Genomic DNA, 27,882 nt, shown 5'->3' on the forward strand with positions numbered 1-27,882 from the left:
GGTACCAGCACATTTTAAGTACAAAATAGATAATACTGATAAAAGCCACAGAAAATTAAATAACTGAAACCATAAGCTTCAATATGAAGATGAAACTAGGAAATTGGATAAATTCAACTTGTCTATAAAAAACATGTTTTTCGTCCTTCTGATTAATATATTTCTTACTGTACGTCAAAAGACGTAGCTTCTAAATTTCACCAATACAGTAAAAACTGAAGTAACAGTGCTTCTACTTCAATAATATCCGAGTCCTACAGAGAAAAGCTTCAGTTTTACAGATCATGTGAAACATGTTTTGATTAAGAACAATAAATGGTCAATGTTGTAGAAGGATATGCGAAACACTGACCTTGGTGAAGGATCTGGAATTAAATTGTATGCAACTGTTTGATGCATTATGGGTTACTCATATTCAGAAGCAAACAAAACCCAAAACAGACATCAAAACCTACCTAATATGATTATGAACAAAAGCATAGCTTGCATAATGTAAAACTATGCAGATGTTGGGTTTGAGATCAGACAGTAACTGATGTGTTTCCCCAAAAGCATTAGCACATACTTGGTCTGTTTTAGAGCATCTACTTTTCAAGAACCCAGGTGGAAAAAAAGGAACAAAAATCTCTTCATGGGACATACCCAGCTGACTGATCTGGAGCTTCATTCATGAAAGCACTAGAAAACAAACCAAAAATTGAAGATGTTAAGTAAAAATGAAATAGAGCAGAATTCACAAGACTTGCTTTCACAGAAGAAAAAACACTACCACTTCAGATACATCTGACAGAAACTCATCATCTCTTCACTGGGAAGTGGAATGAATGAAAGCTCAGATAAAGGGAGACAGAAGGGGTGGGGAGGAATACTTCTGGTTTACTTGTAACTACTTCCCAAAACAGAAACCAAAAACACAGCTGAAGTCTGCAGACTGTTGCAGATACACTAAAAATCATGTGCAACGCAGGTTCAATTGTTTGCATCGCTTTGTTTTGGCCAAGTCACACCTCAGGCCATACCTCCTCTTCAAAATACTGTTCTGCCCTGTCACATTGACAAAGAACAGGACAACAGATGGTTAAATTGCACCTAGGCAGGGAGACGTGATTTAGGCATTTGGAGTAGAGTCAGAAAGGAATCGGTCAGGCAACCACTTGGTGAAGTCAAATTACAATGGAGTAGAAATCTTCAGCACCAGCAACACCAGCAGATCTGTATGCTGGACAGTTCAGAAGCCTCCTCACACATAACCATCACAATGAAGCAAAAGTTTTTACCTGTCCAGGCTTCCCCATTTGTTAAAGGCCAACTGAGCTAAAACTTTCTTCTTAGAAGAGGCATCAACCTAGACCACAGACAAATTTTGGGACTCCAAGTTTTACTGAAAACTACAAACTTCATTGTAATCACCTGAATTAAATATGCAAAGCAAAATATGGTCATTTAAGGATGAATCATTTAAATTTGTAACACAATAATAATGAAGCACTACAAGCCTACTTCTGAAGGCACTTCCTGCACCAAGGCTTGCTAAACCAAAAAAAATCTTAATATGCTCACACAATACTTTAAAAAAATGACCAAATCACATTTCATGAAGAAACAAATGGGAAAAGCATAAAAGCTGGTGAGTGCTGATTATTGCAGGTTTTAATGGAAGATATCAAATAGTTGCAGCACTCTTCTGCTAAAGGCATGGAGAAAAGCTGAAACAGGAATTCACAGCTAGAAACCACACAAGACCATGTGGTAAGATATACCCACCTCAAGGCACAGGTGCACTGCCATCCACTTCTTGCTAGTGAACAGTCATCAGTGAACATATTAACCCCATTCCCTAAAGACTTAATAGATGAAAAATATGACTCTTAATGCATGTCCTCCATTAAGAAACAGATTTGCCCCATTAAGGTACCACAATTAAAGAGCATTTTATGACACCATGGATATTCAAGTGGCAAAGATAAAAAAAGTCAATGCTTTCTCTGTGTGGGAATCCTAACATGCCATGCACTTACACAGCTCCATTAAACTAGTTTAAAGGTAGCCTGCATTTATCTGTCTACACACGCCTGTAACAGTAGAGCTTTACCTTGGATCTAAGAGAGCATCTGAGGAATTCTAGCTAAACAGACTTAAGGACTATTTTCCTGAATTTGGTTATTAACTTGAAAAATAGCTCCAATTAATAATATTTTCCCCATCCTAGTTGTTCAGTATAGTACCTTGGAAAGCCTTTCAAGCGAGTGTTATGATAAGCCAAGGAAGTTTCTGCATAGGAAAAATGGGTAAGGCCTGTAGAGTTGTAGCATATCTAAACAGACCTACTGGATGCACAAATCTAAGGTCTGGGTGAAGAAACTCCCAAGTTTAGATTTCATATGTAAATTGCCTCAGACTAGAAAGACAGCACTGTAACCCAGAAACACCTTTCAAAGAAAAACCATTAAAACAATGAAGACATTATCTTCCCTCATTATCCAAATGACTGAGCACCTCTAGATCGAGTGCAGCTTTCCATGGGCAGACTATGAAGCCCACCACTAAGAAGGCTGATAGCTCCTGTAAAAGGGACAGCAGACGAATCAGGAGAGAAGGGCTGGCCATGCACAGGCTGATCGTGTCAGGTGGGCAAGCAGCGTGCGCCTTTCTCTGCCATGGAACTGGAGCTAGAGATCACTTCAAAGTCCTGGAATTCCAAAACAGCATTTCAACCCACTGGTTCCTTGTGGAAATTAAGAGTGGCAGTGGAAGTGCAGATCTAACACTATATCCATTAGACTGAACAGTGAGACTTCAATATTTACTGCTCCTCTCAAACAGAAATGTGCAGCGCCACAATGAATCATTGCAGACATGTTCTCTAAACAATGATAATCCAATTAGGTATCACTCATTTAGACAGATACATTACTTTAATTATGCTCAAATTGTCTCCTATTGCTAAAATAAAAGTTAAATAATTTAATTTGGTAGAGGAGAAAGAGACAAAGACTTGGATTAAAAAGCTTAGATGAATGCCAGGAAAAGACAAGACAGATCCCTACAGAGTCAGGAATCATTAGAACCCTGGAGCAGTTTTTTGCCAAACATGGGCTTACATACTTTTTTATAGCGTTTGAGGAAGTTTTGCTACAGCAACTCGTGTACTGACCGCAACACCGCCAACACGTTGTATTGTAAGGAGGACAGAAGCAAAAGGCAACTAACACGTACTGAAGAAAACAGCCACTGCCATGGGACTCTTGTGAGAATGCACCACTCTTTCAAGTGGTATACAGGAAGCTTTCCTGAGCTAGAGTTCCTGTCCTAACAATCTTTCTACCAAGACATAAACATTAATACCATAACAGGGAACAAGCACACAAGCAACCTCATCAGCTTGCAGCATTTTCATCTCAATAGATCAAACATAGTAAAAAGGAAATCAAAATATATCACCACCAGTTACACCATCACTACGGCAAAACTAATTCACTGAAAACAATGTGGGAAGAGGAGAAAAGCAAACAAAAACCACAACACACACACACCACAAAAACTCCCGTGTTACAAAAAACAAAGTCAGCTTTCAACTGAATTCAGTGCATCTAATCTGGTCTAAAAGGTTTTCTGGAATCATTGCTGTAACAAACTGAACCATCCTAAACCAATGTCCATACCAAGCTTTTGGGATGCATAGGTCTACAGGAAAAGAATCAAGTTCCACTTTCCAGTTACACAGCAACTCTACTCCTGTACCTAAGAGCACCAGCAACAAAAAAACAGAGTTGGCATAAACATTTAGCTACACGTAGGACTTGCCAAGTTACTGCCATTTACAGGGGGGAATCAAATCTTGTAGCATATGCAAGACATTAATGTACAGTTAAAACTATTTTACTCGCTTCCTGCATGGAGGTAGCATGTAAAGTCCACCTGGAAGTAGAACTCAAACATTATCAGGAAATTATTTTTTAACTGTGTCTTACTAAGTCCAAAAGTTATTTTCTCAATGACGGTCTGCAAACTCTAACACTACGTAACAAAAGCATTTCTTAGAAGTCTGGGTGGATCTCAGAGATCACAAATACAAGACCTAAAATTGTCAATGAGCAGTTTTGTTAGATTCCAGAATGAACACAATTATCAATCCACAAGCAGAACAAACTTTCTAGAAAGCATTTTAAACATTTTCTGCCGAGGTTCTCGACACCAAACAGCTCTATCACACTAAACAAAGAAATCCATTTTTAACCAATAAAAAGCACGGCACCTTGGCATAACCTGAGGGGGGTTATGAACTTGAGAAAAAATGCTCTTCTACAGAAATCCAAACAAAAAGATGTCTTCCAGAAAATATGAAATAAATCACATTACAAGCAGCATCCTGAGTGTATTGTATATCAAGTTCCTTCTCCTGCACAGTAACAAGCAACAAGTACTCTAATCCCTTGTTCAATATTGGAGCAACTACAACAACTGCAGCACAAACTCTTCCAGAAATATGCCTTCTCAATGCAGAGCTTACCCCTTCAGAAATAAACACCTTCAACAGTGTTTCCATTAATACATACAATTGTTTCCTTGCCTAAAATTGCGTGGAATTGGAAAAAGACAACAAGATAACAACACAAAGTACTCAAACCAGACTCAGCTAAGTAGATAAATTAACAGTAGAACACTTCCAAGTTTAAAGGTCTAAGACCAAAATGACTCCTAAGTGTGAACCAAGGAGTCTGAGGGTAAGATGAGGCTCATTCTCAAGCGTTAAAGTCAATAAACCAAGTCAGGCACACTCAGGCAACAATCATAAAAAGCAATTAATGACAGGAACAACCTAGGAATTGAATTTTGTATCATCATTACACTTCACTTGTATCTTGGTTAAAACAAATTTCTAGTTACTTTAACTAGATGTTGTCAAAATTCTGCAAGAAAACATCTGCAAATCCTAACACACATGGACATTCATGTTCAAGCTCCAGTTACATCCTCACAACATTCTCACCTACTCCTTCCTTCCTCCCCTGTGGCCCAAATACTGACACATCTCTGTGGGTGCACGACAGGAAACCCAGTGACTGGGCTGGCTGTCCCTTCCCTGTTCCAATTGCCAACAGAACAGACTATTTTAAGATAAGCTAATTATGCCAGTGAAGTATCTTATAAGCCATTAAGATTAAGCAGAAGAGACCATGAAGAATTAAAAGCAGTGAAGTACAGATAAGACAGAAGCAAGAATTGTGATCTCAACTCTTCAAGATTAGAAGCCTGGAGGATTCCTCCTCAGATTGCAACTCTTTTAGTCTGTACTTTCTTCTAAGAGCTGTAACAAGCACAAAAGAAACTTCACATGAAGGGCTGCTTTCCCTTGCACTTTCAGAAAGTTAGTCATTCAAGCCTTAGAAGAACAATACACCAAAATCTTCGCGGCTTGCTTGTAGGCATTATGTACATGCATGCAAGACAGCTGCAGAAACAAGCACAGATGCCTTGAAAGAGATCTGAAGTAAACTGCTCAGATTATAACTGAGTTTGCTGCACAAAGTTTTCAAGAGGTTTATCGGATCATCTTCTCATTAACATTTCATTAAAGGAATGTATGATGGAAAAGCAGGCTGAAACCTCTTTTGGAGAGCTTGTCAGCCAGTATCTTCAGCAGTATTGTGGCAGGTTTTATTACTGAACAACTTAGCCTTAAAAACACCATGTTTTTATAAACTAGGATCCAGACTGTCCCCAATAAACCACAGACATGAGCCTCACATTGTGTGTCTATTCTAAATATTCTATGCCTTCCACTATTCTGTCCCTTTTTAGAAGAGGGGTTTGCATTAGGGGTCAGGAGATTAAGACACAGGGTGTTAAAAAAGAGAAACATCTAAATGGTTTTTAAACAAACAGGTCTTCTGACTTCATTGTATGCAAGTAAGCTCCTGCTCCCTGACCTCCAGAACATACGTGTAAGAGAAGCAAACTGCTCTCTGAAACGGCACAAATCATGGTCCAAGGTCTGGCAAGGGAAAAGCAGAGGACAGACAATAGCAGTGACAACCCATTGAGTTTCATTCTATTTAAGATCATAAGAATCAAATCCTGAGTACAAATGCCAGAGTCAATGCCCTTTACAAAATTCCTAAACCACCGCAGAAGTCTGCGAACATCCTGAGCAGACTTTCTAGGTAGGAAGAAATCAAATGTTCTGTACAACTTAGAAATGTTTACAAACAGGCACCATCAAAATGAAGATCTGTTTAGGACTTAACTTTATTCTGCTGAATGAATGAATCACAAGCTAATACTGCATTTAGATCAAATCAAAGACATTATAAGCAAAGCAAATTAAGAAACTGAATGTGGAGCTTTAAATTATCCTACCTTTAAATTTATTTTCACATAAAATTAAATAAAACCACTTAAGAAAATAACACTGCTTCCTGATATAAGAGTTGGGCATTATCAGTGATGGCAACAAAATCTTGCAGACAGAACTGTCCATTACCCACAACTTTCAAAACCTGCTTTTGTAGTAAAATGAGGTTTACAGGATCCTAGTCTATTCTCCCTCATTAACAGCTTCTCATTTAATTGGCTGGGTTTAACTACATAGAACAGTAAAAGTAGCAATTATTTTTAAGATTTTATAAGAAATGGTACAGAATTTTTGACCTGTCAGTTGTAGAGCCCCCAGTAAAGCACCCGACCTACAGTGTGGCCAGAGAGGCAGCAGGTTCTGCTGGATCACTCGGTCAGCCAGCAGCCACCCCTGCTCAGACCAGCCACAGCTAACAGGCCATCTAAGTCATGTAACTAACTTAAGAGAAATCCACTGTACAGAAGGGATACTCTGAATTATCAGGGAATAATAGAAGAGTTGAAAAATACAGGAAATGGATGTTCTGTAAGTTTTATTACTTGAAAACCCTCTAGTTCACCATTACTGCTCAGTCTTTGAATTTACTTCCACCATTTCTGCAAGTCATATTTCAATTTCATAAAGGGGCTATATTGCAGAGAATAAGAATTTTCATATCACGTTGTCTTTCTTCTTCCCTCTTCCCCATACCATGTTCTTCTGCTCCTCAGCAACCCAGCCATAAACCTGGAATCCTTTCATCTCATGTAATCACACTGGTTATGCTTGACTAGAGCCCGTATTAACAAGACAGCCTGCAGAGTCTTTAATGACTTACACCTCCTCTTCGACAAAAGTTACAAAGCTAAATTAAAAAAGAAAACAAAAGACAAAGCCAAACATCACCCAGTAGTAACAAAGTTGGTCGCAGCCTTGGCTTGCTCTGAAGTGTTTCTTCAGTCCTGTGGCAAGATCTAATGGTTACACTGCTTAAGAAGCTCAACCAGGACCCCAACTGCTGCACAAGCATGTTAGGATCACCAGAGGGTGCTGCCGGGGCTCATAACATGCCTCCAGAGTAGCAGATTTGGGCTTGGATCATCATCTCTCACATGGGGCAAGTCCTCTCCCCAGTTTTTGAAACAAGTTCTTCTTTGTATCTCTTCTCAATCATAACAATTTTCTTTCCTCTCCACTCACCTCTTCCGAAGTGAATTACTCTCACTGTCTGGCAGAATCTGTAGCACATTTTCTATAAGCCCCTTGTACTAACACTATTCATTGCAAATGCACGTACTTGAAAACACCAGGGTTCACAGACCAGTCTAGGGCATCCTCAAAGCAGAACTATAAAACATGCATGTCACCACTAGGGTTAACTTGATGGTACAGAGTCCATCTCCTCAGCAAAAACACATGGGGAATCTACAAACAGAGAAAAAAAAGAGATTGCAACCTGCTGAATTAGAGAAGTCTCATACAGAGAGCCTGCTAAAAGTATCTGCAGAAAGGCTCACTGACAAGCAGCTTGTGGGATAACCATGGGTTATCCAGTCACATTTCATTATAGAATAGAATAGAATAGAATAAACCAGGTTGGAAGAGACCTTCAAGATCATCGTGTCCAACCTATCACCCAACACCACCTAATCAACTAACCCATGCAACCAAGCACCCTGTCAAGTCTCCTCCTGAACACCTCCAGTGATGGCGACTCCACCACCTCCCCGGGCAGCCCATTCCAATGGGCAATCACTCTCTCTGTGTAAAACTTCTTCCTGACCTCCAGCCTGAACTTCCCCTGGTGCAGCCTGAGACTGTGTCCTCTTGTTCTGGCGCTGGCTGCCTGGGAGAAGAGACCAACCTCTGCCTGTTTACAACCCCCCTTCAGGTAGTTGCAGAGAGCAACAAGGTCACCCCTGAGTCTCCTCCTCTCCAGGCCAAGCAACCCCAGCTCCCTCAGCCTCTCCTCATAGGGCTTGTGTTCCAAGCCCCTCACCAACTTTCTTGCCCTTCTCTGGACTCGTTCCAGCAAGTCAACATCCATCCTAATTATTCTCTGTCAATCCCAGGCTCCTATGGAAACAAGCCTGCAAAAAGCAATTCAACTGGGAGTCACTAGGAACATCCTTCAGAATGTTAAGACAGTAATAGTTGAAATTTTCAACTCTCCCATAACCCTATTTCATCTCCTGAAGTACTTTCCTCCTATTTTGCATAAAGTATCTAAATTACTCCAGTATTCAGGAATAATTAATGTCCCAAAATCCAGAACTTTCAATCATTTGAACACTTTTACTTGACACTGCTGATCTAACAGTGATAAACACTGACCTACAGCATTAAAAAACAAATAGTAATAATAATAAAAAGCTCATTTTACAATTATCTTACAACTCTTGTTCCTTCCCTCTTCCCCATGAAGTTCAGCTCATATTAAACCTATGACAGTCTGGGGGCCATCCTGAATCTCTCTGTGTCCTTCACTGAGAACAAGTGCTCCGTATTTCAGTCTAATTCTGCAATGCAGATTTGGTAAAATAAAATGCTTCTACAATTTCAGTTCATTCAAGTAATAGTCTGCTGCTACTTTGTTGAGAGCTAGAGCTATCCAGGTTAGCAGTTTTCACACTTGTGACAAAGAAAACAACAAACAGCTGCTTAAAACTGATTTTATTCTTTGATATTCAACAATGCTAGACATGCTCTACACACTCCTTGTGAATTTCCAGAGTGCTCGAGTAAATAACTAGTACTTCTGCAAACGTACCCACATTCCATATTTTCCATATCCAGTGAATACCTGCCTTAACCTACTGACCACATCTCCCTTCAGCCATCCATGCTTTTGCCTCCTTCCCTTGAAGGAGAAGTTCTAATTTAGTGTTTACTAATGGAAGCCATTAATACTTTTACTGCTGACACTTTCTTCATAGTTGAGCCCAACATCTCTCACAGCAAAGTTCTCCATACGTGTTTCAGTGACTAAAAGCTACGACACCACCATTTGGAATGTTACAAAGACAAGGAGGACAATAACACAAACCACAACCCCCCTAATGCTCCAGAAGAAACACAGCAGGATATTAAGGAAGTCCCTCAAAGGAAATCCTCCTTCTGCACTCAAAAGCCTCAAATGCCCAAAGCCAACTAGCCAAGCAATAGGTGTGTTATCAACTCAGACGGACAAACGTCATTTGTCAGCCCACAGGCTCAAAAATTTTAGCACAGTGCTTTCCCTTTCTGTAGGCATCAAGTCAAACAGTCTATCTCTTGCCCTTTCCCCTCTTTTACCCTGAAACACACACATTGCTCAGAAATTTAAGAGACTTAAATTTAAACCCTCATATCACTACACAAGTTTAACAGCTTTGAGGAAAGATAAAAATGTTTAATTACTGAAAAATGTAGTTTATTGCCCTCACTGTGTGCCAACATAATAAAAGCACAGCAGTGATGGAACATCCCATTTTCCCAAATATCCTCAGAAGGCTCAGAGCTTTGAAAGCTCACACTGGATAAAGCTATATACAACAGCCTGTTTGCAGCCCTTCTTGTCAGTCTGCAATTTCTGAAACAGGATGCATGCAGTCATATCAGGAAGAGGGCAGTTGCTGTGAAAGAATGATACCAAAACCAAGATGTCTTTAACACTGATAACCTCACACAGTATTTCTGAGCTATACTATCCAGTTTTCCACAACAGCAAGATGGTCAATTAAATACAACTGAAAACATCTGGAGAAAGATGCCCACTTAAAAGCAAGGTCATTTGGTTTTGGGATAATGGGGGAGGGAAACTATTACAACTTCTATCTCAGCCTCCTGGATTCAAATATTGCAGATTTTGCATGACAGAGAGTAGAAGCCACCTTCTCCTGACACCTTTCACTGGTTCCTTTAACAGACACAGCAAAGGCAGACCTGTTCTGCCCTTTACAACCCCTCATCTTTTTGTACATGTGTGGGTCTCTCAAGGTTCAACTACTGCCTTACTCTCTTCTCTTAGAAGTGTTTGTAAATCCCCTGTATTCCATCTTTTTACACTTACAATACCTTCCTACACATCACAAGGGATACTAAAGTGACATCTGTATCCCCTCTCTCAACTCCATATGCCAATATATTCACAAAAGAAATGTTTAACAGCAGAGTCACAGCATGGCTCTGCTATAGATGTACTTATGTAATTTTATAGCTAAAACTGTAATAATTTATCCCCTTTGACTTCCCAAACATTTTAAGTGATCACAGACAAACAACACATCAAGTCTGCGTGTATTGGTACAGTGCTTGATACCCCCCCGGACCACAGCTTGCAAGTACTGCTGCAGCTATCAGGATGGCATATCCACTTTACACACTCTCACAAGTCTGTGCTTAGCTGTCAAACAACAACAAAATCAGTCCAGCTCATCAAGTCCTGAATTAGTGTGCTGCAAGCAAACTGGTTTTCAAATTAAGCTGTTTCAAAACCACCTGAAGTGATTTCAAGTAAATGGGGAAAAAAATAATCTCCCCCCACCCCCCGCCTTATCATCGTAAAAGTGTCATGAGCAGAAGCCCATCCACTCTACACTTGTTCTACGCTTTGAGAATGAAGGCTAACTTTTCTTAAGGAAAAAAAGAGCTAAATAACTAGCAGGAAAAAACCACAGGCAAAGAAGAAACGCTGCTTCGGCATCAGTGCCTGGTACACAGATACTTAACTCACAGCAGCCACCTTTCCCCAACTATGCTTGGCTGGTAATTCCCAACACTCCTTTTATCTGGGTATACTTAACACAGGCATGATACAACACTCAGTAACTACTAGTGAAATTCAGCTGAGCACAGAGCAATACAGAACACACTTTTAACTCTCTAGGTTGGCCTATAAGGACTTTGGCAGAATTGCAAAGCTCTTCAGGGGCAAAGACAAACATAACTGGGAGACCCTACCTAATTAAGCATCAGTAACATTTGGAATATAAAGTAGTCATCTCCCTGGAAAAAATAATTCAATTAATCACACACTTCAGAAGGATGTATTCTCATCATACAGACTTGCTATACAGGGCGAAAAAAGCATAGTGCTTGATGTAGGAAAGGTTCCCCTGCACCAAAATCTGCAGCTCCAGATTAAGGAGAAAAGGAGAAAGTACATTTTCCATATATGCCATTTAAAATACTTCAACTCAGTGACTGTTTTGGCAAGGGGAGGTTGAAACTTCAGTAACAGAGTTGTCTTGCAAGACACTAATTCCTCTTCAGTGTCAAATGGAGGTGAGAGTACACCTTTATCTTCCTAAAGAAAAAACAATGAGCTAAAGATAAATAAATCCAGGAAAATTCTCACAGAATCATTAAACTGAAGTTAAAATAATAGTTCATAAAAATCACTCCCTTAATATTGAAGAAAAATAAATAAACTAATTCCTTCAACTCCACAAGCAGAAACTTCAAAGATCAAATATTCAAATGAGAATGCACCATATGAGTGGAGGAGCAAGAAGTAGAAACCTAGATCAGAGGCTTAGTTTAAAACAGACAAAGCAAACTACACTACTGCAGGCCACCAATTTAACCCTCCACGACATAATTTTTCAGCTGGCACTCTACCACAGAACACATGCTGGGGGAGGGTTATCATCATACTGCAAGGCTGAAGTCTAGTTTTGACTCAAAGGAACAGTATTCTGTTCAGTCACTAGGTGTATTTTAGGTCATTGATAGTCTTATACCAGACGATCAACAAAAGGGAAAAAAGACAAGAAAGGGGGAGGGGAAGGGGGAAAAAAGTCATGTTGTGATCTTGCACATTTCCTGAGACACCGAAGCCACACTGTAAACACTCAGGATAAGAGCCAGCTCCACCTGGCTGTTTGTTTGTTATTTTGTTGGTTATTCCAGGGCCTGGAATTCACCCATATCATCAGGGAGAGATTTTAACTTGTGTTCCATGTGACCAACTGAAGAACAGATCCTCACACGTCAGATAACATCCTTCAAACAGAAGAAACGTGAAAAGCTTAAGGCAACTGTATTTAGAAATCACATAGCACAGACACACGACATTCCAACTGATTCAAAGTCAAGTTTGGTTCCCGTGAAGAGAAGTCTGTCCCAGTGTTTGCATGCTGCTAGGACTGACCAGGCCCAAAGCCCAAGCTTTCACACAAAGTATTTAATCCTGTGGCCTCTAAAACAAAATACAAGAAAATGTAGTGGGGTGAATAAAATGTGCTAGTGCCTTGCTTTAGAGAATGTCTTTTCAGAAAGCACTGAGCTGAAGCAGAGTCACACCTCATGCAAGGCATAACAAACAAGTTACCACTTCAAGATAATTCTCATATAAACAAAACACTTCCCCAACTAACGGAGACTTGCACATCACACAGCGTTATGCCACGCTGCTTTTACTATTGCCAGCAAGTTTACCAGCTGTGTTTTATAAGGCAGGCCTGACTGTCAGCAGGGAGGTAGCATGGCATTGTTCACAGACTGGCACGGTGCTCCCAGAATCTCTCGAGCAGCACCCAGGGCCCAAAATATACAGAACAACATCGACAAGTTATCTGAGAAACTTGGCTAACGTTCTAAGCTAAACCCTGTTAAAGCTTTACTGCCCACGTTAGCCAGTTCAAGGCAAACCACACACACTTCAGCTCAACCAGGGTCTCCACGTAAGACACGGCTTCTGCCATAACAAGGCTTTCTCTTCTCTAGAATTACTTCAAGTTTTATTTCAGCCAAGTCCTTCTCATCTTTCCAGTCCCACTTGAGTCAATTCTATAGATCAACTGGCCCAGCTACATTAAACTCAATATTCATTTATTTCTTCATCCTTTGTTTTTCAGAGATAAATACTAGTATGTGAACCTATAGGTATCTAAATCCAGGTATCTACACATACACAAAGCATGCTGTGGGCCCACCCATTTCACAGTATAACTTAGGTTGGAAAGGACCTCGAGAATCATCGAGTCCAACCTATCAACACAGACCCCATGACTTGACCATGGCACCAAGTGCCACGTCCAATCTCCTCTTGAAGAAGTGAGATGGAGAAGTAGAATGTAGTAGATGTCTTTGTAGAAGTGAGATGTAACCACATGGGTTTAAATGCACTCTTAAAACTCGGAGCAAAACAAGCAAGCACAGAAGCTAAAGGCTAACACGTTTCTACCTTAGCCTTACAATCTGTAAGCGTCCTCTCACAAATAAATGGCTGCAAATGCCAGCACGTCAAAACTGGCCTAGGTGAGCTATGCTAGCAGAGACTGCCATCCACTCTGAAATCCTTCTGAAGCAGATCCTGCCCCTCTCATTCTTCTCATTTACAACAACAGTCCTCTATTACCGCTGGTGGACTATGTCAGCTACAGATTTAGAACAGAATTATGGAGAAGAAAAATAACTAACCAGGGCACTGGGTTATTTTCCTTCCTAAATTCCAAAATGAATGCCCTCAGTCAAAAAAAAAAAAAAAAGAAAAAAGCTCATCTCCAATTGGCCAGCACTATTAAAAATAAACCCTTCACATCACGACAAATTGTTCCATCCTCTCATTTCTTTATGCTAAACAAGTGCAAAATTCTAAACTATCGTTTTATAATTATGTCCTGTAGTGCCCCAAAGTGTTAACATTACATCCTTTATTACAACTCTTCCAAATTATGTAATGTAAAGACGTCATTTTGCACGTATTCTATCACCTAAATGAGAAAAATGGTTAAAAAGAACCTCACACTTCTCCCCCAAATGCAAATCACTTGTCAGAAAGACGGAAAAAACCGGAAGATTACAATCTTACCTGCAGGAGACAGAGCTAAACATTTAGAATCATTTTAAAACCAGACAGCACAGATCACAGGACTGTTGTTCTGACACCTTTTGTGCAGGTTGTTTAAACACTAGCTAGCAGGAACAGAAACACCCATGAAAACACAGACACCTAGTTCCTAAAAAAGGAAAAGATTTGTGCAACGAACGATTATCTGTAGACAATTAACATGATTAAGTTGAAAGCTTATATACATAAGCTTTGGATACAGAAAAATTGATGTGACTGTGAAAAAGGTTTAAAAGAAATCCTGCCTGCATTACCCATCCTGTAGCCACTGTCTAGTAGCATTCCGAGCCACTTCTCAAAAAATTATTTTTATTACTCTTCCGAAATTGTTCTTTGTTGCTCCTTTGTGCTTGCCAAACCCCCTCGCCCCCCATCTTCATAAGAAATTCATTCTCTACATGACGATGGGGCACAGTAATTTTACACTAAGCATTACAAAAGCCCTCCTCTTACACTGTCTTTCCCCCCAACAGAACTCCGGTTTCTCAACTCTGAATTAATCACCTGTCAAAGAAGCCACTACGGCTTAGTTTTTTCCAAGCAACTCCCTTCTCTTCACTACCCAGCATCTCAGAAGCAGATTTTGAAAACCATTAGAAAGCACAGCTCCATAAACTCAAAGGCTTCACTGTCTTTGCAGCACGGTCTCTTTTTTTTTATCCTCCTGACTTCTGCACAGAGCTGCCGAACACAAAATCCTACAGCTGCACCTTCGATCTTTTCGTCCTCTCGACAAAACATCCCCCAGTTCACACACCGGCGAGCGGCTTCTCCTCCCATTTGTCACACTCCTCCATGCGGGGTGCAGCCACTTCAGCGATTTCCACCTTCGCTTCCTTCCCTCCCGAGCATTTTCGCTCGCGCTTTCCACGCCAGACCCCCCCAGAAGAAAATTTTTTTGTCTGGTCCCTTTTTTATCTTTTATTTGTTTTTTTCCTTCCCCTAACGTGATGCCGCTCACCCAACGTGGCTGCCGAGAGCCAGGACAAAAGGTCCTCCTGCTGCCCGCTCCCCAGCCTCGCACCCCTCAACCCGCACTCGGCCCCCCAAGGGAAGCCGCTTTCACCTAAGCGCTCCCCGAGCGGCCGGGCCTCGCACCCCACCCTGCCCTCCTGCTGCTCCAGCCCCCGGGCAGCCAGCGCCGGCCCGCTCCCTACATTTTCGGCCTCCCCCGCGCCAGCACTGCAGGAAGTTGCGGAGCGGCCCCGGCCGCGGGGAACTTGCCCACCCGCAGGACCCCGCCGCCCCCGCCCCTCCCCCGCCACAACTTCCCCGCCGGCAGCCCTGGCTCCGCCGCGCTCGGTGAGGCACAGCGGCAGAACAGCAGGCAGGGAAGGACGAAGGACAACCTTCCTCGTCCCTCCTTTCTCTCCCCTCCTCACCCCGAGCTGCCCCCTCGGTGGCTGCCCCCGCCCGTCACCCGCTGCCCCTGCCTTCGACCCCGCTACTCGCCTCCGACCCTCGTCACTGTCCAGAGCCACCGGGCTGAGAGAACGCCCTTCCGGATCACCCCCCCAAAGCAAGGACCCCCCTGGCTCACTCACCCGCCCGCGTCCCTTCGCTGCCCGCCGCCGCCACTCCTGCCTCCTCCCCGCTGAGGCTCCTCAGGAGACACTGACACCGGCGGACGGATACCCGCTGGGCGCTATTTTTGGGAAACAAGGCCCAATCGGGGCCGGAACTACTTTTCCTGTCACACTCGCTCCTCAAGCGGAGCGGCGACGTTCCGACTATATCCTTCCGCCGTTTTCTCCTGGCGGCTCAGAAGCCGCCGAGAGCTCTCACCCGAGCCAGGCAGGGGCGGAACAAGGCGGAAAGCCTAGGGAAACACGCTGTGAAGCTGCGCCTGGTGGCGGCGCTGGGAGCGCCCCAGTTCGCACAACCAGCATCGCCGGATTATTTTGTTTTATCATGGGGAGCGGCCGGCTCTACATTCCTCCCCGCCGACCCACTCCTGCGGTGCCGTGACCCGATAGGGTACCGCGCCGGAGTGAAGGGACAGCAGCACCAATCACACCGCCCGCGAGAAACCCAGGTGCCGGCCAACCAGGAGGCAGTTGGTAGGTGGGGCGTAACGAAACGTGGAGGGCTTGAGTGACGGGAAAGACTCCAATCAGCAAGGCGGGGGGGAACCGGAAGCCAATCGAAGCCGAGCAGGTGCGGGCCTACGGCGGAGGAAGCCCTTGGTCGTTCCGCCTCCTCCCAACCGCGGCGGTGCCGCCTGCGCATAAGGGCCTGGCCTTCTGCGCCTCTAGTGACGCACGTAGCCGGGCCCGGCCCGGCTCGCCCCGCCCCGCCCCGGAGGGGCGCCTGCGCAGAGCTGCTGGCCCCGACCAGGGCTGGGCCCAGCCCGGGTGGCGACGTGCAGAGGAGTTGCCGGGGGCAACGGCTGCGGCTTCGCGGCGTCTTTCCTTGCCTGTCCGCCGCGGTGCCAAGCGGTCGGGACCTGTCGTGGACCGGCCGCCAGACCGCTGCGTAGGCCCAGCTCCCTCCGTAGAAAGAGGAACCAGAGCGGGCAGGCCCCTGCAGAGCTGCTGCCCCCCGCTGTCATCTCCGCAACGAGGCAAAGCCTGGTTGCTGGGCTCCACACCCGTGCCCTGGAAAGAATTGAAGCAAGTCTTGTTAAGGCCCCATTGCCCCCTTGCCCGACGTGGTCAGTGGAGGGTGGAGAAGATCATCACCAATTACCACCCCCAAACAGTCGGTCTGGCTCTGTCACCCTCCCAGAAAGCACCGCCTCCCCAGCGTACATACACGTGTGTGTGTGTGCATAGAGAGTGTTCTTCTGTTCAGATTGCTATGCAAATCACTGCTCTCTGAGGACAGGACCTCTGCCTCCGCCTTCGGGCTGGGGTGGCAGTCCACCTGGGATCCTCCGTCGATTTCTGTGTTATCTTTGTCACAGTTGCCATTACTTTTGCCTGAAGTAGAGAAGACAACTTGGGAGTACACAACGAAAGACACAAAATTGGCTTCTTTTCTCCTTCACAGAAGGCAGCAACTGAAGAATGACCCAAAAAAAAAAAAAAAAAAAAAAACTTGATGATAAAAAAATACTTGCCAAAAATCATCTGCTCTCTACAGCTTTTCCAGATTTATCCTGCACGATAGCCGTAGCCTGAGAGTGAAACGGTGGGAGCCACTGCAAAGCAGTAAATCCCTGACGGAGAGAGCTCACCTCTGCTTCAGGACACAAGAATCAAAGGTGCTTTCTCTGGAAAAGGGAGATCAGAGGCTGTTCTATAAAGAGCACTTTGGGAAGACTCCATCATTAACAGCAAAACAAAGCGATTAGAAATCAGGATGCAAGAAGCAATGACACAAACACCAAACTTGCAGTGTAAGAACCACACCGTGGGTTAGAAAAAGCTAGATCTTCCAAGATTGTGGCCAAAAAATGAATGTAAATTTCTGTTGTCCATCTCCAAACAGCCCAAAGGAGAGCAGAAATTCTGAGCTCACAGGAACTTTGAAATGCAGGATTTATAATGTAAAGCTTACCTAGGATTTAAATAGACAGCCAATAAATAAGGAAGTAAGTTGAACAACTGAAACATCCACCTTCCATTCCAAACAGAAGTGCAAGAATATGCACTGCTTACTGTGGACCTAGGAAAAAGCTACTCAGAGGTGTGAAAGGCAGGGAATGAACAAACACTTGCCATGTACTGTTGTATTTCCAGGCTGATGGTTACTGATCTATACCCATCAAAAAGAGATTTAAATACAGTTTTCTCCCAATTCTCCAACACTCCAAATCTCAGTGATTTTTGTACAAGTGGCTTATTTTATTCTTCTTTACTATACCTATCATCCATAGCATCTGTAGGGTCTGTTGCTAGCATCCAGTGATTAATACCATGAAATCCTCTCATGACAACAGTATGCTGAAAAGATGTTAGATAAAACCCAGAATTCTTTATGTTATGAAAGTCAGTGGGAGTCTGAGTAAGATGCTGAAACAAGGCCTGAGCAAGGCCTTCTGCATATACTCATTATTTTTAGTATGTAATCATATTACTCTAAGCTGGCAAAAGTGGAGCAGGAAGCCAGAGACAAATAATTGGTTCTAATCTGTCCTTTACAGTGGCACTCCAATAATAAGCATAACGTGTTGCTCCAGAGACTTCTCTATATGCCTTGCAAACAATGGGTAAGGGTCTAGAGCAGCATCCTTCCCAATGAAACATATTCCTCCTTCAGCTGAAACACTGCCCTGGGTAACAATTGAGAAAAGGAAGTGCAAAATACAGCCTCCAATTGAAATTACAGATGTTGTTTTCCACACACTAAGATGTGCTGCTGCACCTGCTTCTCCAGCACCCTCTTGGGACTGCGAGTGGGAGAGAAAGGGTGGTGGGGAGGTCACAGATGTCCACATGTGCCAGAACAGCATAAATGGAAAATAGCACCCCTTAGGGTGACATAAGTAAAATCACAGAAGAATTTACATATCAGAATGACTAAAACCACTACTTGACTTGATGGCCATGTTCAGCATGGGGTTTGATTTCCAGAACAAGTGCAAAGGCCAAATGCACCTGGGTAATCCAAAGGATACAAAACTGTAGGTGATTAACAAAAATCCACACTGCAGAGAAAAAAAATCTCTATCTCTTTGTAAGAGCCTAGGAGCAACAACATAACTCCCCAAAGAACATCACACGAGTGTCAAGGGGGCAAGTGACAGGCTATCACAAGCATCTGCTAGGATCACTCCTGAGATATAAGAGAACAACTCCTGAATGCATTTCTGCCCATCTTATGCACAGCCACCCAGAGGCTAAAAAGAACCGCCTGAAATCTCTTCCCTCGGCCACATGGCAGGCAGCGTAGTTCTCATGATATCATAAATCAACTCAAGAGAAACAGCAAATGTGCAGGAAAATATGGGACAAAAAGACAGCAGTACTCTTAATTTTAACTGAATAGCCTTACAGTTGAATAGAGCCATCACCCAGTAGTGGTGCAAGCTTTCCCTTGCACCTTAGTTCCAGTGCATTGCCACCCATACATTCAAGGTATTTTGGAGGCACTACCACCTAAATCATATCTCCACTAACTTCTAAATTACATTTTAGGACCTTCTCACAAAACACTCCAGAGATGTACTGTGACTGTCCCTCAGGCCTCCTTACAAATGTTCCTTACATTGCAGAAATCAGCTTTTTCATCTTGCTTCCTGGAGAAAAATTCTTACTCTCAGGCTTCTAGAGGTGAACTTTGTATAAAAACAAAATGCAAGACTTTCACAAGTGTAGGTAAGAGGATTAGGGCATGTTATGCAGCTTTTGCATGTTTGCCAAACAATTCAGTTATCCTCCATAGGGAAGAAGGGTCTCAGAGCAAGGTTTCAAGAACAAGGTTTCTTCAAATCGCAGGCCAGATTAATTCCTAACATTGTTTCACTTACAATGGTGGAAATACTCCGTGAATGAAGATTTTGTGAAGGACCACTTAGTGCAACAAAACCAAATTGTACTCGGGGCATTTCAGGATGGGAACTGGAATCAGAAACAAAGGGTAGGAGCAGGGGGGGCTCCCACCTAGGGAGCAGGAAATCAGAGAGGAGCAGATAATGGTTCCTTTCCCATTAACACGTTGGGTGACCCTGTTAACCCTGTAATGACCACTTCAGTGCAGACAGAGACTTTCTCAGAAAGCTGGCTTGGAACAAACTGCCCTGACCTCCCTGCCTGTGGCTGGGAGTATTGCTCTTACACTGTTTGGCTCTGGTGTTCCACTAAAGGCTGATATAATCAAGTAAAGGTTTCCTTATTTTAGTTAAGGCCAAATTGCCTGACAATGCATGAATTAGATTCTCTCAATCCATTTCATAAAGTGCCCTCTGTAAACCGCTGCTATTTCCATGTGGTTATATGGTACATTCAGCAACCTGATTGCCTTGGGAATATTTGCTTTTCCAAAACCTGTGGCCAAGGTACATAAGATCAGATCAGACACAGCCTGTCTAAGAATGCTGTAATGTGGGGGTACAGTATATTTGCTAGTTTGGAGCTACAGGTAAAAGTTCTCTTTCAAACTTTTCCAGCCAGGGGTTTGAGCGCAGTTATCTGAAGCTGTCTGTTGCAGCAGTTGGCACTTTTCATTTTGCTTTGCTGTTGGCCTTCTAATTCTGGAGGATCAACACGGGAAATATTTGTGTGGCATGCCTTGCTGCCTGCACGCCTGGTCCATACCTCAGCAAAACTTGTGATACTTTGTAGGTACTCCCAATGACAGAACACAAGTCTCACCGGGATTCACGCTCTTCTGCTGGGATTTTCTCACCATTCTGCATGCTAACATGAACCAACAGCTGGGTTGAAGAGATCTGATATAAATAGTAACATCATGCTGCGAGCAAGCTTCTTGGAAAGTAAGGAAAATACGTTATTTAATGCACCATGACATTTGCCTTTCCTCCCCTTATTCCTAAGCTGCATTTCTGTAAACACCCCTAATGACAAATGCAAAGCTGACTTCCTCTCGCAGACATAACAAGCGCTGCCTTGAGCCCAGGAGATGATATCCAGCACAGCTCACCTCTCTTCAGCCAGACAGCTGGCAAATTCTGCACAGTAGGAAAAGGAGTCAGAGCGTGGATGGAAATTCCTGCTTCCAACAGCGCTCAAGATTACAACCTTTGGTATTTTATTTTCATGGCTCCTTTATGCTGCTTCAGAAACTTCCTGCTTTTGCCATATCTTTCCATTCATTAAAATTGCAGCTTGCAATTAAACATTCTGACATAACATAGCTGAGATTTTTTGGCAGCAGCCTTAACCAGAGGTTTTCTGAGTTTCCTGCAGACAGCTTTAAATTTTCATATCCTCATGAATGTTTGCCACCTTCTTTTAATAACTTGAAAAAATAAGCCTCTCTTAGGAACTCCATTGTTTCTGTATTTCCCCAGCACTCATTTACTGCCTTTAGAAATGTGTCATGCACATGTATATTTAGAGAGAGAGCAAAGTGTACATATGCATGGTGTAGTTTGACATCTTAGAGAGAACACACAGATTGCTAGGCAGATCGAAAGAAAAATAGTTATGTTCAATATTTTTGTTATTAAAATGTATTTTCCTCTTCTGATGGTATTGTATTACTCTACCCCTCTAAAGAAACCAATCCTGTTTACTATACGATTCAAATGCTGCAAGCCTTCATCTGTTAACAATTTTGCCACTTCGTAAATGCCTGTCAAATATTGCAACGCTGAACTAGAGTTACTATTTTTATGCCATGAAGTATTTCTTAGGATAGGTCCTGCCCTTTTCCCAAAGATCTAGAAATCATTTAACTGGCTTTAAAAGTTATTTACTTTGTTAAATATATCTGGAAACGTGTTCAAACACTGCTTGCCACTATCTCTAACAGAGATTTGAAATGGATTTGTAAGGGGGTCTTTTTAATGTTCAAACTGACCTTAAAGTCTTTTTTCCTTCTAACATTAGATGGCAAATACATTCTTAAAGGGATATTATCAATTTCAGAACTATGCTTTAGTCTGGGAGACTTTCCATGAGATTAAATAGAAAATGTCTCCTTTTTAGTGTAAGTTTAATTTCTGTATTTGACAGCAGTACGTGTGGTCAGTATCCCATGTGGTTAGGAAACAAAAGGGACAGAAATAGATATAGGAGACCATAATACCTGAAAAGTCTTTGAACTACTTTTTAAAGTAGATTTGAAGTTAACGGTGTCCCTTCAAGTGACAAAAGATTGTGGAACTCTTAAAAGCCAGGTAAGTTTTTCCTGACTTGTGCAGAGCACCCTCAGCTCCTACTGCAATTAGCTCAAGCTGCTCTTAACATGTAAGTTTAAGTGTTATTTTTCCTGCAGTTTATCTGCTTCATTGTAAACTCCACTGACTAAATTCCACAGATAAAATGGCAGGTTCTATTGCCCTGATCTTCGGGCTCCACATAGGTAGCCCACAATGGCCCTGCGTGATCTCTTACAATGTACAAGGCACAGGAATGAGACTGTTAAAGCAGTTAACCTATGAAATAGTTCACTTCATCAGCTTGGGCAATTTACTTGGCCATTTTGGGGTCTTTCGTGATGGTGTCCAGATTTCTCAGTACACGTGTTCTGGGTGTATTTCCCATTTATTTCTGGGGGGCTACTCATAGGGTCAGTCTTCTGTGTCCCACAAGATACATTAACAGACATCAGCTTCCCTTCTCCCTCTGGCCCTTTCAGGTAAAGGCAAAAATGCCATTTGACCCTCTCTTGGAAGCTTGCTTGAGTTTGGAAATAGGCCTTCAAAACTTTACCAGAGCGTTAGCATGGATCAAATGGTGCACATTTCTGAGTTCTGTATCTGAACAGGCATTTGTTAAGGGGTTTATGGTTTTCTTGGCTGTGATTTAGGATTATTACATACTTTCTCAACCCTTTACTAAAAATATGCTCAGCTCTAACCATGAAATGCGGCAGCACATTTGTTGCAGTCTCTGAGGATGGTTTCTTATCTGTCAAACAGTTTAGAAGATGAACTGGCACTGAGACAGCTCACCTGTTTCCTATGGTTATTCATCAATAAACTGCTTCACAGACCCTGTGCTGTTGCCCCTAGGACTAGTGTTTTGAGACAGTGCTCTGATACACACGTAAACAGGTCACCTCATACTAAAAAGCCATTTCACTTCCAAGCCAAGCCAGCTGGCTTTAGACAGAAAGTTCTTTTCTACTTGCGTGGGCAAACTTTATCGCCTTCCCATCCTTTTTCTCTTGCTGTCACATTACTGCAGAGGTGGCGGTGGCTGATAGCAGAGTGAGAAGCAGTGTTCAAAATGTGTCCATGCTAGCCAAGATAATAATGCCTGGTGCTGCAGCCATGCCTTGAATCAGTCTGTGTGATCTCACATAACCTAATCCAATGTCTTTTATCATACGGAGGTAAGGAAAGATTAACTGTGACTGAGTTCAAGCTACTGAATAAAAAAAGCCAAGCGTTCAAAGTTTTAGTGTTTGATCCTGTGTTTCGCTGGCCTGCCTCAGTCAAGAGTTTGAAAGGGTCCAGGCTCATCCTAGGTTTGGAACTTCTTTATCTTTAATTTCAGTTTAGCACATCCTGTTATGTTCCTCATTGGAAAGATGGAAATGTCTTCTTAACTCTCCCACAGCGTGGAGTAAGAAAACTAGTGTTATGTGGGAGGAAAAGTGAGAGCTTGGGATTGTTTGCTTTATTATATTGAGTTGGTTTTTGTTGGTTTGGCTTGTGCTTGTTTGTTGTTTTAATGTTTTTAAGAAAGACACAAGTTGTTCTTTAAATGAGACTATAAAATGAAGGGTCTTTTCACCTCTCTGTAAATACTGCACTAAAAAAAAAATCAATGGAAAGTCTCTTATTAATTCAAAGATGTGATCTGCCAATCTGCATCACCTAAGCAAAGAGTAAAGTACACAAGAGGTATAGTTTAACCGGTGTAGAAGTGGTTTTGAGCTATTTTATTACACTTCAGCCAGGCTGAACTGTTCTAAGCTAAGCTAAAACCATTACTGCAACAGAAGTCACACTCTGAATTTAACATGCCTTAGCTGTACCTTCCCCCTGGGTACAAGAGGAGAGGCATACCTGCGTTCCATGCATGTATGCACGTGGAAAGAGTTGACACATAAAGCCCTGTTGTCCCCACGCTAATCTGTCCATGTGTCCATCTCCCAGCTATACTTGTTTATGTAACACCAGTTTAAAATGATACTTCCCGGGTCTGAATACATGAATGAGTGATCTCATTCATGTTCTGACATGTTTGACAACTTACCATGCATCATCTGAGCCGCGGTAATTGACCATGTGTGTTTGCTCTTTGCCTGTGGCCATCTCGGATGGAAGAAACCAGTCTAGGCCTTTCTTTTTCTTGGCCCCGAGGTTAAGCTGACACACTGAGCCTCACGTTTGCTGCAGGCTAAAGAGAAGCAGGCTGCGGTTACCCTGCCTCAACTGATGTGCAGCAACTCGTTAAGTTGCTGGAGCTGGACAGCATGCCTGAGCTGTTGGTTAAAATGGGATAATTGAGGGTATAAATCAGGTGTTAGTTCAGTTCAGTGCAAGTCAATTAGGAATGGATTTAAGGTAAATTGACACAAATCATGCTTAGTCTAGAATAAAAGTGGCTGTCCAGCACTAGCTTAACTAAATCCAGTCCAGCTTTATCTCAATAAATGGAAAGACTTTAAACTAGCCATAAAAAGCCAAAAATCTTATGTGCATTGCCTAGGGCATGTGCATTCACTCCAAGCAACAAATACAATTGGACACAAAGAAAGTGAGCCAAATGCACAGCTATCTGCTGAGAGAAGGACAGAGGTAGCAGTGAAAGCTGCAATACCTTCTCTGGCTCTCCTAGCAGGTTTGGCACACTCAATCATTTCCAGCTGTAAAGTGCTGAAGGTAAGAACAGGTCTCCTGTGTCCTCTCAGAAATGTGCACGCTGCCATCACTGACTAACGAGGATGTGACAGCGCCAAGGTGATCCTGGTAAAAGTTGATTGTGAACAAACGTGAAACAGCTGAGTTTGTTTTCATTCCTTGAGCTTGATGAAAAGTATTGAGGATCAGAAGATGCTAAAGATACTGAAAAGTAAATCTAAGTTTCATAAATGTTAATAAACAAAGTGTTATTAGGAATTCAATCTCGCAGAAAACTCCCTAAGAAAAGCAAATCAAGCCTGGTTTTCTCAAAAGGCTTCACCCTTCATCCCTCAAAACTGTTGCTGAGATTAGGGAAGCATAGTTGGGATTAGTCATATAGAGACAATTTTTTAAACCCTCTACCAATGGGAGGGTGACTTCAGTGAAGGAATTTGCCCCCCTAGTTCCATTTCCTGGCTGAGTTATCTCTTCTAAGGAAGTTCTTTTATGGCGAATGTCTGTGGGAAACTAGTCTAAATTCCTTGTGTTGTGTGAGATTTTGGAAGACTCCATCAAAGCTCAGCATCCCACTAGGGAGGTTACAAGATGTATAAGCACAATAAAATGATAGTCTTGCCACACCCCCTGCCCCCCCAGTGCACTACACAGACCTAAGAGCAGGCTGGGCTTCAAATTCATTCCTATGTGGCTGCTGAGAACCAGTGAGGAGTCATCCTGCAGACTGTGGGAAGCAATGCAGCACTCTCTCATGCCGGTTACTTGGCTCATCCAGCCAAGGTAAAAACACACTGTCCTCCACAAAATGGAACTTGTGCTCTAACTGCCCTTTGCTGTGGCAGGAATTCTGTCCACTGGGTTTTTCCCCACCACCACTCTCTTCCAACGGCACTATACACACACTGCACAGTTGCAGCAAACCACACATTTTGAGCAGAGGAGGAAAATAAGCATATTATTATCAGGATAATTGTGTGTTGGAAAGAAAGTTGCCTCTAGCACTTTGTCCAGATTAAAATCCCAATCAGCACCATTCTCTGGGAAGTATCTGCAGTGACACGTGCATGCTATGCGTCTCAGTCAGCAATCTGGCCTATAGCACTTGCAGAAGCTTTAGCAATTTCTTTAATGACCCTTACAAGTCCTCCATTTATTCACAAGCCGAAATGCTAGTCTGTGTGAAACAGACTTCTAAACCCGCAGATTGAAGCACTCCATGTAAATTGAGCAATTTCAGCTAACACATGTCGACTAAACCAGAGCTGCCCATCAGCCAAGCTGCTGCTCTGTGACAACAAACATCCGAGGTACTGGAGCTTGAAGTTAATCGAAGCTATTTATTTTATCATGCAGAACTAAGCCATCAGCCATTGCTCTCAAAGACATGGTTTTGATCTGCCCCCTCAACCTGAGCATGCATGCTTTCTTCAGAAGAACATGAATGTTATGTATGTTACCATTAATAACCTTAAAAAAAATCAGCTATTACAGCTGATGTTTGTTCTGCCTCTAGTACCGAAGTACACATGCAAGCATAATTTGGGGATCACTGAAGGAAGAAAACCTAAACCACAGCTATTGTCAATTCAAGACCAAGCACTTTTGTTTGTGTCAACATGAAGTAACCACAAATACAAGAACTGTAGCTAATACTGTTTTCCTCTCATCGTGTTAGTGATCTGAAAAGTTCCTTCAGAGGATTATTATTTAAGGAGTGGTTCAATGGAAGGGTAACCAGTTTTAGAGTGAGTACCACAAGAGCCAGAATTGAAGGAGCTAGCAAGTAAAGCAAAGCCATTTCCCCAGCACCATTTCTGTAGCCTACCACCAGTTTTGTTGGGTTTTATTTATTTCTGGGGCACATCTCCGTTCCTTCATCATCAACAGTGAAAATGATCATTGTTACATTGCTGTGAATTTGGACCAGCTCCATTGACTGTTGATAGTCACTGCCTCCAAATGCCTTGGGGATGCATGTTATGCTGCATGCTCTGTGTGGCTCCTTCTAAACAAGGTAGAGCTGATCCCTTTCTTCATGCCAGCTTGCTTGTGAGCCATGAGACAGTGTAACAGTTCCAGCTTCCTTCTGTGTCCCGAAGACTTTGGCTTGAGTCTTGCTTATTTGCCATGAGAAGGTTCCCAAACAAGAAAACACATCGACTCCTGCTCTCTTCTCTTCACATGGTTACATTTAGTCTTTCTTTTAGTGCTTTCCTCTTACTGCATGGCTGGCAGTATATGCTGGCTTATAGCTTCAGGAAAACATAATGCATGTACTGTCTCTGAGATCTACTCATGTTTGAGCTTTTCTTGCTCAATCTGACTTCTTAGCCTATAGCTTTAGGTGCAGCTGATGATTCCCTTTTTTCCCCTTACTGTTGTGTTTCGTTAGCTTTGGCACTGCTGACACAAAGAGTGCATTTCAAAAGGCATCTTTTCTGTGGACTCTGTTTACTCGTTAATGTGGCTAAGTATCATCTGAAGTCCTGGGTGACAGCTTGCCTTGCATTAAATTGTGACATTCCCAGCCATGATTTATTGTAGCTGAAGGAAAGCACAGTTACATCTGTAGGAAAGTAAAGAAGAGTCATGGGAAAAGGGGAGTTGTCGGAGTCATGGCTGTGAAGGGGACTGGGGAACTTGACATTTAGGTTCCTACACAAGATGTAATTTCCAGCTGAATAGCTCAGGCACTTACACGGCTTCACTTCGGCCCCAGCTGCGTGCTAAGTGCAACCGACATCTCTCTTAAAAGCTGCTCACAGCAACCTGACTCGATGTGACTGTTTTGTTTTCAGTAAAAGGCAGAGGAAAAAGTTGCTTCAGTAAAGTAGCTGATAGCCCACTTGAACTGGATTGGAATATGTCAGCCAGGCCACTCAGAAGTGAACCAAAGTAGCTGGGAAAATGGCAGATGAATCTGACAGCTTGCAAATAAAGTTTTACTGGAAACACTGCACACTGAGTCGACGGCTGTGTAGCTCCTGGTACTGAATTATTGGTGCAATCCCAGTTCTTTCCAGTGAATCACATTTTCCTCAGTTCAGGATTAATCAGCATGTCATTTAGATGTATTCACAGACAATAAGCACTATGATATGGATGTCAAATTATTTTAGGTCAGACTGTTTTCCATTTTTAGCTAATCTGCTCCATTATAGGACTAAGACCTCAAATTCAGAAAAGGAAAGTGTTACAATCCTGACTCCGTGGAGGGTCAGTGAGAGTTGTGCTGTTGGCCCTAACAGGGCCAGGATTTCACCTGATGGGTTTAATTAAAAGCTTCTCCCTGTTCAAACTGCAGTTCAGTCCTCAGTAACTGAGACA

At 42.7% G+C, this 27,882-nt stretch overlaps 1 protein-coding gene across 10 annotated transcripts in view; it reads right to left on the reverse strand.

Moving 5' to 3' along the window:
• Positions 1-16,167, reverse strand: part of MEF2A (myocyte enhancer factor 2A) — an 89,996-nt gene extending 73,829 nt beyond the window's left edge. For 2 of the 10 annotated variants that reach the window (XM_068143321.1, XM_068143319.1), the window contains exons 1-2: positions 15,716-16,163; positions 643-678 (exon numbers count right to left, since the gene is read on the reverse strand). The gene's annotated coding sequence lies outside the window, so the exon portion shown is untranslated. Of the gene's footprint in view, positions 1-642; positions 679-1,764; positions 1,831-15,623; positions 15,643-15,715 lie in introns of those variants that run through there. The other 8 variants (XM_068143320.1, XM_068143322.1, XM_068143327.1 and 5 more) reach the window with 8 other exon arrangements.
• Positions 16,168-27,882: the final 11,715 nt, after the last annotated feature.

Source organism: Melanerpes formicivorus, unplaced genomic scaffold (assembly GCF_026170545.1).
Source record: "Melanerpes formicivorus ecotype bairdi unplaced genomic scaffold, bMelFor1.0.p_v2 SCAF_10, whole genome shotgun sequence".
NCBI lineage: Eukaryota > Metazoa > Chordata > Aves > Piciformes > Picidae > Melanerpes > Melanerpes formicivorus.